The 13950-nt window shown below is 44.0% G+C and overlaps 1 protein-coding gene across 2 annotated transcripts in view; it reads right to left on the bottom strand.

Moving 5' to 3' along the window:
- Positions 1-13050, bottom strand: part of Fbxw7 (F-box and WD repeat domain containing 7) — a 170493-nt gene extending 157443 nt beyond the window's left edge. For both annotated transcript variants that reach the window (XM_051157382.1, XM_051157381.1), the window contains exon 1: positions 12629-13050. The gene's annotated coding sequence lies outside the window, so the exon portion shown is untranslated. The remainder of the gene's footprint in view (positions 1-12628) is intronic.
- Between the last annotated feature and the right edge of the window lie 900 nt (positions 13051-13950).

Genomic DNA, 13950 nt, shown 5'->3' with positions numbered 1-13950 from the left:
AAGGTGCCTGGTGGTGGTAGCTCACACCTTTAATCCCAGCAGGAGGATCTCTGTGACTTTGAGGCCAGTCTGGTCTACAGAGCGAGTTCCAGGACAGCCAGGGCTGTTACACAGAGAAACCCTGCCTAGAAAAACAAAAAGAAAAAAGAAAAAAAAGTGCTATTGACTGACTTTCCTATAAGTCTTTCTTAGACTGAATATCCACATTTATCAACAATCAGGTCTTAAACAGAATCTAGCAGGTAAAATAGCTTATACAAAGAACAAATTCAAATAAAAGAGTGGGAGTTTAATTATGAAGCAGGCTTCCCAACAGTAGCAGTACAGGTATTCTAGACCAAGTAATCCTTTGCTGTGAGAACTGCACTATGTATCATTCATAGCAGGCTCTAGTCATTAGATACCAGTTAGTTAGTTCATCCTCCCTTCCCCCTCCCCTCCCCCCACTGCCCACTCTGCTCCTCTCTTCACGGTCCACACAGCTGTGACCATCAGAAACACCTCCACTGTTAGATTAGTTACCACATGCCAGATACAGTGCTGTGATTCTCATTCTCCCTAAAAGCATAGCATCTGCAAGGTAGGTGTTAATTTTCCCCATCATGCAGATGAACTGAACAGAGAGCTCAAAGAACTTGCCAAAGGCCCTACAACCTGTAAGTGTGAGGGCCTGGGCTTACACCCACACGTGGTGCCTTGAGTGCCTGCTCTATAATCATTGCTGCCGCATCACATTTTTCATATGATTTTTGAAAAGTAACACTGCAACATTAAAAAAATAAATAACTAAATAAAAATTTAAAGAACCCTAAAACTAACTGTTAACAAAACGGAAGTGAAATTGTAAAGCCTCCAAACTGGCCCGGGATAGACAGCAAGTGTTTTCAGCACTGTGGTCACAGCTGCAGCAAGCAGAGTGCTGAGGAAGGTGGGCCCACCATTTGTGAAGATCTTCCTACATTAACTCTCAGTAAACTCACAACACCCCTTGGGGCAAGCAGTATCCTTTTTTCCTAAGTAAGGAAGCTCAACTTAGAATGGAACAGTGGTTTGTAACCTTAAGAGGTTCACAATTTAATTAAAGATACAAGAAAAATAGGATTTTTTTTAAAAAAATAAGACTAACCAAACTAAGTATCTCAACTAAAGATAATGAAAAGAGAGCAAACACAAAACAGGAAAATGCACATAAACAGAGAGCACATTTGAAAAGAGGTTTGCTATGCACTGTCTCTTGAGAATGACAGAGATGAAAGGCAAAAAGGTGGGAGGCTGGAGAGAGGCAAAACCAAGGCTGAAACAGGGGTCTGGAGGACTCACAGGGGAAGCTGGAGCTAGCCAGCTTAAGTACTAAGATGAAAATTTTGGAGCTGCCTTCAAAGGGAGACAGACCACAGCCAGGGACCATGGAGCCAGCTGTGTCCCGAGCTCACGGAGCTCCCAACAGAAACGGGAGAGACTAGCAGGTTTGATTCACGGCAGTTTCCAACACACAAAATCCACCAACCCGGTTCCTTCGTTTCTGTTTTGCTTTTAATTTGCGTGTGTCTTGCCTCCTCCTCCAAGAGAGAAGTTTCAAGCAAGCAGGTATTTTTATGCTTTGTTCCCTTAGATCAAGGCCTGGCACAGTAGGTGTTCAGTAAATATCTTCTGCTGAATAAAGGCAGTATTCAAAATAGAGACGTATTCAAGAGCAAAGATCACAGATGACATCAGCTCCTGAAAACAGAGCAACCTCACAGAAATAACAATAACTTAACACTGCACTATGAATTAGCACAGCGGCTAGCATTTACTGAGCACTGACCCACACTGTGCAGAGGCTTTCATGCACAATGCCAGTCGTCCTAATTACCCTATGAGAGCTGGAGGTACTATTATCATCCTCACAGTTGTACAGCAAACACACTGAACTTGGGCCATCAACTCAAAGCTCACCTCTTAGCTGGCCACATGGAATTACTAGCATCCCTCTTAGGTGAGTTAGAAAGGCTGATCCTTTGTCCAGACCTCCTCCTGTCAGGTATAGTGGAAATTTTCCCACCCTGGGACGCACTGATTATGAATACAGATTAGATATTCAATGGTTTAAAGAATCCAGATGCTGAAAAGCCAGGAACAAAATCAATCTTCTAATCAGCATTTCAAAGAGTAGCAGATAACAACTGGTAACACCCCAAGTCCACAACCCAGAGAAATAACAGGGTGTGACCTCTGACTAAGGCTGACCTCAAAACTTCCGGAGACAGGCTCCCCAGGTCTGCTTTTCAACCCTCCCTCTTCGGTTCTGCTGTCTCTCCCCCTCACCCTGCACCTCCCTTCCACCTCTCCTACTCGATGACTTTTATAACAAATTTAAATATCTGTTTCCTGCTCCAAATGTCTCAATCCAGTACATTAAAATCTTATCTTTCCCAAGTGAAAACAGTCCCATCTATGTAATGATCCATAGAGAAAGGTCCTGCACGCCCTGCACCACCAGATTCACAGCTAAGAGCTACTGACCACACAATGGTAACAAATGACTGAGTTCTTTCTTATAGAAATCAGGATGTGTTCACACCCTAAGTCTAAGGTCCCTCTTGAAAATAACTGAAGTGGAAAGAAAGCTAGAGACGACCTAACGCCAATTGCTACCAACAAGAAAAGGTTAAAATATTAAAATGTCTAAAAGTTAGGTCTTCATCAAATAGCCATCGAATAAAGAGACCCACCTGCAGATAAACCAACCTACTTTTGCATTTACATCAAAATCTAGAGAAATTTGCCTAAAAAGGCGGGGGGCGGGCGGGCGTAAAGACCAGAGCTAACAAGATCATTACTGCTGAGACATATTCAATCTTTTATCTTGCCAAGGGGTTTTCACAGACTTAAATATATAATTCTGTTAAATAAAAATTGATAAAAGCTTAACCAAATGGCTCCCAAACCAGAAGAAAATTCCAAAAGCAAAACAAAATCAAGAGAATCAGATGGGTTAGACATTAGAAGCAGACATTTCTCTTGCAGAAGACCCCAGTTTGGCCCCCAGCACCCACACTGGGGCATTCATGAGCCCCAGTAACTCCAGCCCCAGAGGAGCTGACAACTCTGGCCTCTCCAGGCACCTGCACATAAGTACACACAGAGACATACACATATACACAGAATTAAAAATAATATAAACCAACTTTTAAAACCATCAAGAAGCATTTATTCCTTCTGTATGCTGATAAACTATTCTAGACTTGAAGAAAAAGTATTTTTGAAAGCTATCTTGTATTTAAGGAACATTACACACACACACACACACACACACACACACACACACACACACACACCCCTAAAAAAAAGCATCTTATGAAAAGAGTAGATCTACTAACAATGCGTTTATCTAAATAAAGCTATTTCCATCTTAGTCTGAAATGTAACTGATACAGCTAAATCTTCTACTTGGCTTCACGATATTCCAAAGCCTTTTATTTCCAGGGTTGAAGAGGGAGTATCTAATGAGAACTAATAAGTGAATCCCAGGATTTTGAGAGGCAACTTGAATCCTAATCACTATCAGAAAAAAAAACAAAGCCACCAATTATTCAAGAATAAAGAGGAAACCTTTAGCTCCATGCACTACTGAGGTCTTTGGCAATGAACTAAAAGTTCAGCAATGTTGACATAAGTCTACGCTGTCTATAAATAATTCTGTCATTTCTCTAGATTTTAGTACTTATTAATAAAATGTTAATTAAATATGTATTTACTTTTGATGCTTATGAAACAGGAATACAAATTTAAGTATTCATTTAAATGTTGGGTAAACTCAGCCAGGCAGTGTTGGCTCATACCTTTAATCCCAGCAAGAGTAAGCAGATCTCTGTGAGGCCTACAGAGCTTGGTCTACAGAACAGGCAAGACAAGAGAAACCCTGTTGCCCTGGGGTGGGAATGGGGCGGGTGTCAAATAGGAATGGCCCCCATACACTCATGTTCTTGAATGCTTGGCCCATAGTAATGAGTGGCACTGTGAGGAGGTGTGGCCTTGTTGGAAGAAGTGTGTCACTGTGGAGGCAGGTTTTGAGGTCTCAGATGATCAAGCTAGGCCTAGTGTGTAGGTCACTTCTGCTGCCCAAGGACCAAGATGTAGAGCTCTCCACTCCTTCTCAGCATCATGTCTGCCTGTGTGCTATCATGCTTCCTGTCATGATGATGTGGACTAAACCTCTGAAACTGTAAGCCAGCCCCAATCAAATGTTTTCCTTTACGAGAGTTGCCCTGCCAGGCATGGTGGCACATGCCGGTAATCCCAGCACTCTCTGAGATCAAGGCCAGCCTGGATTACAAAGCGAGTCCAGGACAGCCAAGTCTACACACAGAAACTCTGTCTTGAAAAACCAAAAAAGAAAGAAAGAAAAAAAAAAGTTGTCGTGGTCATGGTATCTCTTCACATTAATAGAAACCCTAACTAAGACAAAACTGTTGGGTAAAATTATGCCTGATCCTGGTCTTCTACTCACATCATACATGAAAAGGCATGTAACTTAATCAATTAACACTGGTGATCATATATATGAGCTCTGCACAGCTTTCAATTATCTCATGAATCACAGCAAGCCTTGTGAAAAATATGCTTTCCCTGGTGAATGGGTACTGAGGAGGTAACTTGTCCAAGGCCATGAAGCTTAAAAACTCTCCCTTAACTGCTCCCCCTTAACTGACTTCTGCCTCAGAAGTGTGACTGTGTCCCTAGATGAGACACGGGCTAGCACCTCATTGCTGGTTCCAGGAATGAGTTGTCATTCACTGGATATAGCTAGTTATAAATTACTCCATACTTTTGGTGAAGCAAAAGTCTCAGACCAAGAACATCATGCCACGTTCTAACAATCCGTAGACTCTCCTAAAAAACTGACATCCTAAAACATCAACCAATGATAGTCTTTATTCCGGAAGACCAGCAATTGGCCTGGCAATTTCGCTGACTGGTGTTATCAGTATTGGCAAATGGCGTTTGGTGGCACAGGCCTATCCTCACAGCACTTGGGAAGCTACAACAAGGGCTCTCCAGTTGAGGCCTATATAGATGAGTCTCAGGGTGGCCTGGGATAAGAAAGCCCAAGACAAACACAGTGTGTTCATGGTGACTTCTCAATATAAAAAAGGCTAAGTGTGTGTGTTGTTAACCCTATTTTGCACTAGCTTTTAAGATGTACAAGTATCAAAGAAGTCGTATAGCATAGAAAAAAGCATCTATCACAATATACCAGTATAAAACGCACAAAGAGGGAGGGAAAAAAGAGCTACCTCATGCCAAAGGCACACGGATTTCTAGTAGTTATTCTTGAGGTAGAAGCAAAGGGCAGGGACGACAGGCTTAGCAACAGACCAGTAGGACCTCACTGCTGCACAGCTGTGCTTTAGGTCTGATGGAGAAAGAGCAAACAGCAGCGGATGTCTTATGCATTTCCCTCTGCACACAGGGAAGATAACACAACAGGAACACTGCTTCCACTTCCCTTGTTAAGCTTACTCTATTAGAAAAATTGAGTGTACTCAAAGCACTTAAACATTCTAGAATTTTTTCTTTTAAATTAATCATTCTACTGTCCCAGAGCTCAGTGAAAATTGGAACTGTGTCTCAAGGATTTCATAATTTCTAAGTGTCTTAGGAATAATTTTAAGTAAATTTATATGTAAACTGGTACTTACCAGGATAGGCATAAATATCATATGCATTTAGGAAATATACTCCATTTGCATATATGAAAGGTATTACAAGAAACTATCAGCAAGGTAACATCAGAGAACAGCAAAACTCTAATTGTGTATGTTCAGGTCTACCCCAGGATGATTTACACTAGATGACAAAAGTCTCAAAAGAAGAGTTCACTATTTGAAAACAAATTACCCATCTATTTGCAATGGTAATAAACACAGACAGACAGACACACACACAGAGCTCACCATTTCTGGTCTACGAAGTTTTGCCAAAGTAAAATATTTGTATTTCAATTCCTTGCAGGCATGAGAAGAACACTTGTGTCTTCTAACTTTGTCACCCATCCTTTGATAAAAATTATTTTACAAAGCAGAATGTGTAAGGTAAGATTATTAAAAAATAGAAATAAATCCAGGCATGGCTGTAGATCCCTATAATCTCAGTACCCCAGACACTGAGGCAGTGGTATCTCAAATTCAAAAGCAGCCTGGGTCATGGTAAAAGAGACTGTCTTAAAAGAACTGCATGCACACGTACATATGCACGCACGCACACACGTGCACACACACACACAGACAAGCTAACAGCTCACCCTCCCAACCCCACAAAAAAATACTAAACATACATTAAAGTGACCCTCTCAAAGACACTAAAATTGCCAGATTATATCAAAACAGAAATCAAATTATGAACTATATTACAGAATAAACAGTTGACATCCTTATCTGTGAGTTCCATGTCCACAAACTCAACCAACCACAAATCAAAAACACCCAGAAAAAAATGTGTAATAAATTTGTAGACTTTTATTGTTGTTATCTCCTACACAAAATAGCATAACAACGGTTAATGTGCTATTCTATGTTGTATTATGTATTTACAGGTAATCTAGAGGTGAAATTTAAAGCATACAGAAGTTGCTTTTATAGATATATACATATGTGCATGCATATATGTCTTTATATATAAAAGCACACAACATGTAAATACTTTGATTATGACCTATGGGGGGGGCACACACTTATTGTGTATGTGGAGGCAAGAGGACAACTTTCAAGAGTAAATTCTCTTCTTCCATCATGTCAGTTCTAGAAACTCAGGTCCTCAGACATGGTGGCAAGCCACTTCATCAGGCCCTTTCAATAGCTCTTTATTTTATATATGCAACTTAAAAACATTCTCAGATTCTGCTCTCTGCAGGGGTCCTATGCCACCGAGGGGTGTAGTATATACTATACTATAGTAAATACAGCTTTGACACTAACTAAAAAGAAATCACTATTGTACTGTATTGCACTAAAAAATAGGAGCATCTTGAAACAAAACTGGCAAAACAGAGTAAATATACTATCATCTAATGCAGGTATTTGTTGACATATGAAACAAGTGTTTTAACATTGACTGTAACATAAAAATTGCACTAAATGAATAGCTAGTCTTTCCTATGCAATACATTTGCATTTACTCATAAAGGTAGTAATATTGTTTTAAAGTATACTTCAAATGATTTAGGTAATTTAAAATTTAACAATACTTAAAAAACAAAATGAAAATAAGTTTGTGCTAAATTCTTTACACTGATTTAGAGTAAGATAATGACTTTAAGAAGTGGAAAGAAAGCATTAAACCTTAACATTCCTAGCATCTTACTTGACCAATCTTTGTCTGATTTAAACAACTTAAATGCTTTTAATTTCACATTAAAAGCAAATGCTTTACAATTTTTCAGAACCTTTCAAATGTAAGCTTCTACCATTGGGGGATGTAGCTCAGGGGTAGAATGCTTGGTTAGCACACACTGTGCTTCTGGGTTCCAATCCCCAGTGGCAGGGGGGGTGCGGGTAGCAAGCTTCTCCCTGAACAAGATTATTTTAGCCACAATAGGAAAACAAGTATATCCCAGCATACCAACTGTGGTGGTTTGAATGAGAACGGCCCCCACTGCTCATCTATTTGAATACTTGGTCTCCAGTTGGTGAACTGCTTTGAAAAGACTAGGTGTGTCACGGGGGTGGGCTCTGATGTGAACTTTCAGCTGCTCCTCCAGGGCCATGCATGCCTGCCTGCCACCATGTTTGCCGGCCATGCTAATCATGAACCCACCCACTGAAACCGTAAGCAAAATTAAATGCTAGCTGTTTTTTTGTTTTTTTTTAATAAGTTGCCTTAAAAAATAATAATAATAATAAATTTTTTAAAAAGTAAGTTGCCTTGGTTTTGTTGCAGACATCAATTATGGCATGTTTTGATAAGATATTTTCAGATCCACTTAGAGAGCATCACCTCTGCTTCCTGGTCCATAATTCTCATCACTATGATGGCAAAAATCATCATTACAAGGCAGACCAGAGCAACACATCTTATCTGGGAAACTGAATCCAGCCTGAAACGGGCAATCTGGCTCTGTAGTGGGATGCAGCTCACACTTTATATGCTGGTGGATTTAGGTATGTGCAGGGTCTACAGACTCCACCTACAGGATACATTGCGTACAGACTCCACCTACAGGATACATCCCGTCGGCTTCTTGTTTGTAACTCATGATATCCCTCCCACTGGAACAGTAGCCCACTTCCATATTTTCTATAGCTGCTTTCACATGACAGGATCAGCTCAAAGTTGTGACCCACACAGAAAGGTTGCCAATCCTGCCAATCCTCTCTTCACGTCCCACAAGACTTTCCCAAGAATCATCTTCAAAGAATATCTAAGTGAACTGCTGCTAAGCCCCACAAGGACTCTGGTACTAAGACACACACGACAGCAACCTTCAAGGCTCACCTATTAATAGCAAAATTGCCGAGGCAAAGAATTTAAATGGTACCATTCTCCATCATGGAATCCACCATATTAGTAAATCATGTTAAGCCTAAAAGGTTGCCTTCTAAATATACTTAAGCACGTCTTCACCCATGTAAGGAATAAGGAAAGCAGCAAAAGGATCCTTATCCAGCAAACACTCCAATCGCTAGCGCCCCATCCTAACGGCATGGTAGGCCTACCTCTTTGTTTAAAAATATCTATTCCAAGAGATTTTTCAAGACAGAGTTTCTCTGTGTAGTCCTGGCTGTCCTGGAACTCTCTGTAGAACAAGCTGGCCTCGAACTCAGAGATCCACCTGCCTCTGCCTCCTGAGGCTGGGATTAAAGGTGTGTGCCCTGACCTGGCTTGGGTTTTTATTTGTTTGTTTTGTTTAAATACTCCTAAGTACTAAATTATTTTTAAGTTTACACACAAAAAAGTATCCCTAACACATCTGTGCTGACACAGGGATGCCCCTCCCTTGTATGGGATATAAAGACGCACATCTCTGCAAGTAAGAGAAACACCCTTCTCTTTCATCAAATTTTAGCCCCAGTTCATTAGTATTAAGACCAAGCTTAAGACTATAATAATGCAAGGAAACTTTAAAACCCTGAGTTTGGAGAAAGTAGACTGCCATTTTACTTATAAGTTCCCTAACAAAGTCCTGTTTTCTGAACTGGTATATCTCAGGATCTAAATATGCTATTGAAAACATTTAACTACTTCTAAAACCGAATTATATGCCCTGGAACTGAGCTGGCAGCCATGGTGAATGACTGCTCCTCTTTTCAACTGTCATTTTTTGCTCACTTACAAAGCATCTCTTTGGGGAGTATCTCTCTTATTATGCCTGTGCTTACACCAACACAAGCCCCATCCCCAAAATTTAAAACTCGTCTTCCATCTCTTTGCTCCAGTCAGTAATTTCAGAAACCGAAAGACTATGAGGATGACGCCTATCTCTACCTACACTGTCAGCATACCACCAAACCTTTGCAGTCTTAAAAGCTCCATAGGGCGGGGCCTGAGGATGTAGCTCGGTTGGTAAAGTGAGCTACACTTGCCTGCAGAGCATGCACAAGCACTAGGTTCCATCCCCAGACTACAAAGCCAGACATGGTGGCATACACCAGTACGTTCAGCATTCAGGAAGTCCAGGCAAGGTGATTACAAGTTAAAAAGTCATCCTTAGCTACACAGCAAGTTCAAGGTCAGCCTGGGACAAGAAACAGAGTCTAGAAAGAAAGTGAAAAACTGTTAAGAAAAGACAGGCAAGCAAACAAAAACAGAATGAACCAACACTTGAATTATATGGCTCTCCAGCTCCTAACCCAAACTCCAGCATCCAAAGCAGAGTCGGCTGCCCTGGTTCTGATTTCTTGCTCGTGAGAAACTACTAGCACCCTGCTAAAAAACACTGAGAGCATTTCCTTTTTCACACCTCCTCCTGTGCTGCCCCCTAGATGACCATAGTGTGAAAATGTTCGGCTCCTAATGAAACAAACTCTTAAGAGCTAGCATAATGTCTCTAAAAATAATTTCTCCCCAATCACCTGACACTACCCTCTTTAGAACACTGATTTCAAATTCTTTTATGAACTGTAACCATGCATCTAATCAAACACAAACTGACCTTAACTCTAGCCAAGAAGCTCCCTCAGTTGGTATCCCTACCAAGCTAACTTCCTAACTAGATTTCACTTTTACATAGTCTGACTCTAAGTCTTTAATATTTTTTTGTATGTATTCTTTTTTTCCTAAAAGAACTCCCCGAGATTTGGCTCCCACACTCCAATTATGCCTGGATAATCCAAAAATCAACATTTCCTGGCATACAGTGATCTTAGAGGAACAACAGTAATCCATCCCCCTTTGCCTACATTTTTAAAGGGCTGATTTATTTTTACTATTACTATTACGACTACGACCACGACCACCGCATGGTCATGCACATGACACAAGTCACAGGACAACTTTATAGACTTAGTTTCCTCCTTCCACTTTAGGTTATGGGAATTAGACTCCACAACCTCAGACTTATGCAGCAAGCAGCTTTACCCACTGGGCCACTGCACCAGCCCAACTTTTCCTAACAGTTTTGTGCATTTTGCATTTGATTGCCTTTGTCATTGGTAAGAAAGAAGACTGGAAGTATCAAAATGTTTTGCTATCTCTTCAGTCAATAAGGTACTCCCATAATTCAGAACCAATTTACACACAAAGTAGGCCCTCATGTCACTGAGCAACTTTGACCAGATGCAACACACACTCAAGTGTAATATCTTGGTTTATAGTCCCTTTCTTTCTAAAAAGCAAACTATGCAAGACTGCAGTTTCTCAATCATCATCTTTTTAGAAGTTAGAATTCATGACTTTCTCAGGGCCACAAAATAAGGTTAACAGATCCAAACCCATGTTTTAGTCTAGACCTAAAGTAACACTCAAAATTCAACATTTCATGCCAACTCCTATCTAGGGAACTTTAAGGTGTCTTGTGAAAGCACATGAAGCACAAAGCATCTAAAGGGAAACAGGAGGCCAATGTGATCAAAGAAACGTGGGAAAAGTCAAAGTACTCTAAAATGCTGGGACATAGGTGGCAGGTGTGGCACATGCCTTTTAATCCCAGCACTCTGGAGGCAGAGGCAGGTGGATCTCTGTCAGTTCTAGGCCAGCCTGGCTTACAGAGCAAGTCCCAGGACAGCCAAGGCAATACAGAGAAACTGTCTTGAAAAAACAAAGGAAGGAAGAAAGAAGGGAAAAGGAGAAGGAAGAAGAGGAGGGAGAGAAGAGGTAGAAGACGACCAGGAAGCAGCAGTGGTAGCGGCTGTCGGCCGACGACAGTAGGCAATAACTAAAATCTACAAAAGCGAGAAAAGATGAACTCACGGTGTGTTATCGTTCCTCAAACTGTGTCTTGGAAGACTGAGGAGGCAGATTGAAAATAAGTGAATTGTTACATAATGCAGAAACTAATAAACTTGCAGGCTCATTACTTTAAAAAGAGGAGAGGAGACCAGGACCCGAACATTGTGAAATGTCAGAAACTTTCAAACAAATTAAATCATGATCCTGAATGGAGAAATTAAGATGGATGGATGGATGGATGGATGGACAGATGGACAGACAGATGGCTAGACAGACAGGTAAGCACAAGTTTTCATTCATTTCTACAGAGCATCTCTACTCTGTGCACATTTAGTTGCCTGGATGGACCAGAATTCTAAGTCTCACGCTACCTATGCTCCTTGTTACACAAAATCAGCAGTGTTAACCCTCTAGGTGTTTAGTTTAACCTCACATATATGAAACAATACTTTTCTGTCTCTCTAATTTAGCACCCTTAAGATACCCGAAATGCTTTCTTGAAAGAGTATGAAGTTTCTCCTAAGGTGACAGATGGAGCCAAATTAGAAAAGCTGCATATGTCCTTTCAATGCCTAGTAACAATGTGCCATCATATAAAATATATTACTCTCCTTCCCCCCGCCCCAAAAAAGACAGAAAAGAGCACTAAGGAAGAGAAAGTACTGCAACTCTTATGAAATGGTAATTTATTAAATCTCAGTGAGTTGCACATCCTTGGAATTAGCATTCTCCTGAGCGTCTGAAATGTGTTAGCATCTTCCTTACACACAGCAATCTGCACACTTGGGACATAAGGTGTGGGGGGCACGAATTCCATTATGTACTAAAACAAAAACTGGTCTTCCTTTCAAGGCCAACTTCAAAACCAATAGCTAAAAAGGAAAATAATAATAATAATAATTTGATTCAAGTGATTGCCACGTGGGACTCCATGCATGAGAGTTTCCCTGAAACAAAAACCACTGTGGTGGAGCACAGCCAGTGTGCCAGGAAAAGGTACAGAACAGAGCTGTCCATAGGCTTTCTCAATTTCCCTTTGCCCGTTAGTATCCAGAAAAGTGCAAACGCCCACTCTGGAGAGACAGCTCCACTAAGAAAAGCCGGGTGTACTTGCACTGGTCCTGCAAACTGATGCTTCCTCCCATTAGGAGGAAGGAAAGGTATCCACTGCTAAGCCTCCCGAGAAACAACAGCCGAACTCGAGCACCCACCAGCTCCCACCTGGCACCCTTGAACGTCCCCCTCCCCTGGGTCCACTCACGCTTCAGAAACAGCGGTGGCCCTGACAATGTGGGCTGGCTCCCTTCCTCCTTCAGGCTTGAGGCAGCAGCTGCGGAAGGCTCAGCGCGGAACTGAGGAAGAAGCGGTGCTAGAGTCGCTCCACCAGACAGCCACCCGGGTATCTTCCGCGCTGCCGGGATAGTGGCGGCGGCGGCCCCGGTCACCGCTTTTCCTCTTCCTGGGTCTCTGCAGGCTGTGGCTTCTGCCCGTCCAGGGCCACTTGTCCCGGGACAGTCACGATCGGAAAGCTCGATGATTTTGTTTGGGTAAAGTTTCCTCTGGGCGGAGGCTGCAGCCGGCCCCCCCCGAGTCCCCCCCGGCCCCGCCGCCCAGGGGGGCTGGGGCGGGGAGGGGGCACCGAGAACTCCCGGAGTCCCGCCGAGGAGCCGGGAGGGGGGCGGCGGCTGGCCCGAGGAGAAGCCCACCCCCAACAGGGGGTGAAGGGGAGGGGAGGGGAAGGGAAGGAGAGGACGGCGGCGCCGGGGCCGCTCACCACGCCGCCGCGGCCGCTTCACATCGGGGTCCCCGCCCCCCCGGCCGGGGGGTGGCTCCTGGGCTGGGGGCTTCGGCTCATACACTCCGCGATGCGATGCTACGGCCCCGGACGACCGGACCGGACAGCGGCTAGGCTGGGGACCCGGCGGGCTCGGATCGGCGCCGCCCCCGCTCCCGGCTCCCGCATGTGTCGCGGCGGCCGGGACCCCCTCCCTACACCTCGGGGGGTCCTTCGCCCCACGCCCCGGGGCGAGGCAGAAAGCCCAGCCCCTCGTGGACGTCCTCTCTTGGCAGAGCAGCTAGCAGTCCCGACCCGCGGCAGCCTCTTCTTCCCTGCCCCCCGGCCGCGGGCTCCGGCTCCGGCTCCGGCTGGAGCTCCGGCTCCGGCGTGTGCAGCTGCGGCTGCCGGCCGGGAAGGTAAGGGGGGGAGCGGACGGTAGCCGCGGCTCCCGCTGGCCCGGGCTGCGGCGAAGGTCTCGGCGGCGGCCAGTGCACGGGCGCCGGGTCGCTCGGATGCTCGTTCACTCACTCGCTCTCACGCTCTCACCGGCGGCGGCGGCGGCGGTGGCGGCGGCGGCAGCAGCGCCCGGAGCACAGCTCGCTGTCTCCCTCGCTCTGTGCGGGGCTCTCGCCTCACTCCAGAGAGGGGCGGGAGGAGAGCGGCGCCCTGAGATGACGCAAGTCGCCTAGCAACCGCTCTCCTCCCCCTCCCTTTCCTCTGGGCGCCTTCCTTCGCTGGCCTTTTCTCTTCCCCCTTCACCAGCCGCCCCGCCCTGGGAGGGTGTGGCGCGTTCTGATGACGCACCA

This window comes from Acomys russatus, chromosome 15 (genome assembly GCF_903995435.1).
Source record: "Acomys russatus chromosome 15, mAcoRus1.1, whole genome shotgun sequence".
In the NCBI taxonomy this organism is placed as follows: Eukaryota; Metazoa; Chordata; class Mammalia; order Rodentia; family Muridae; genus Acomys; species Acomys russatus.
Note: the sequence above shows the minus strand (reverse complement) of the source record. Positions and strands in the feature narration are given on the sequence as shown.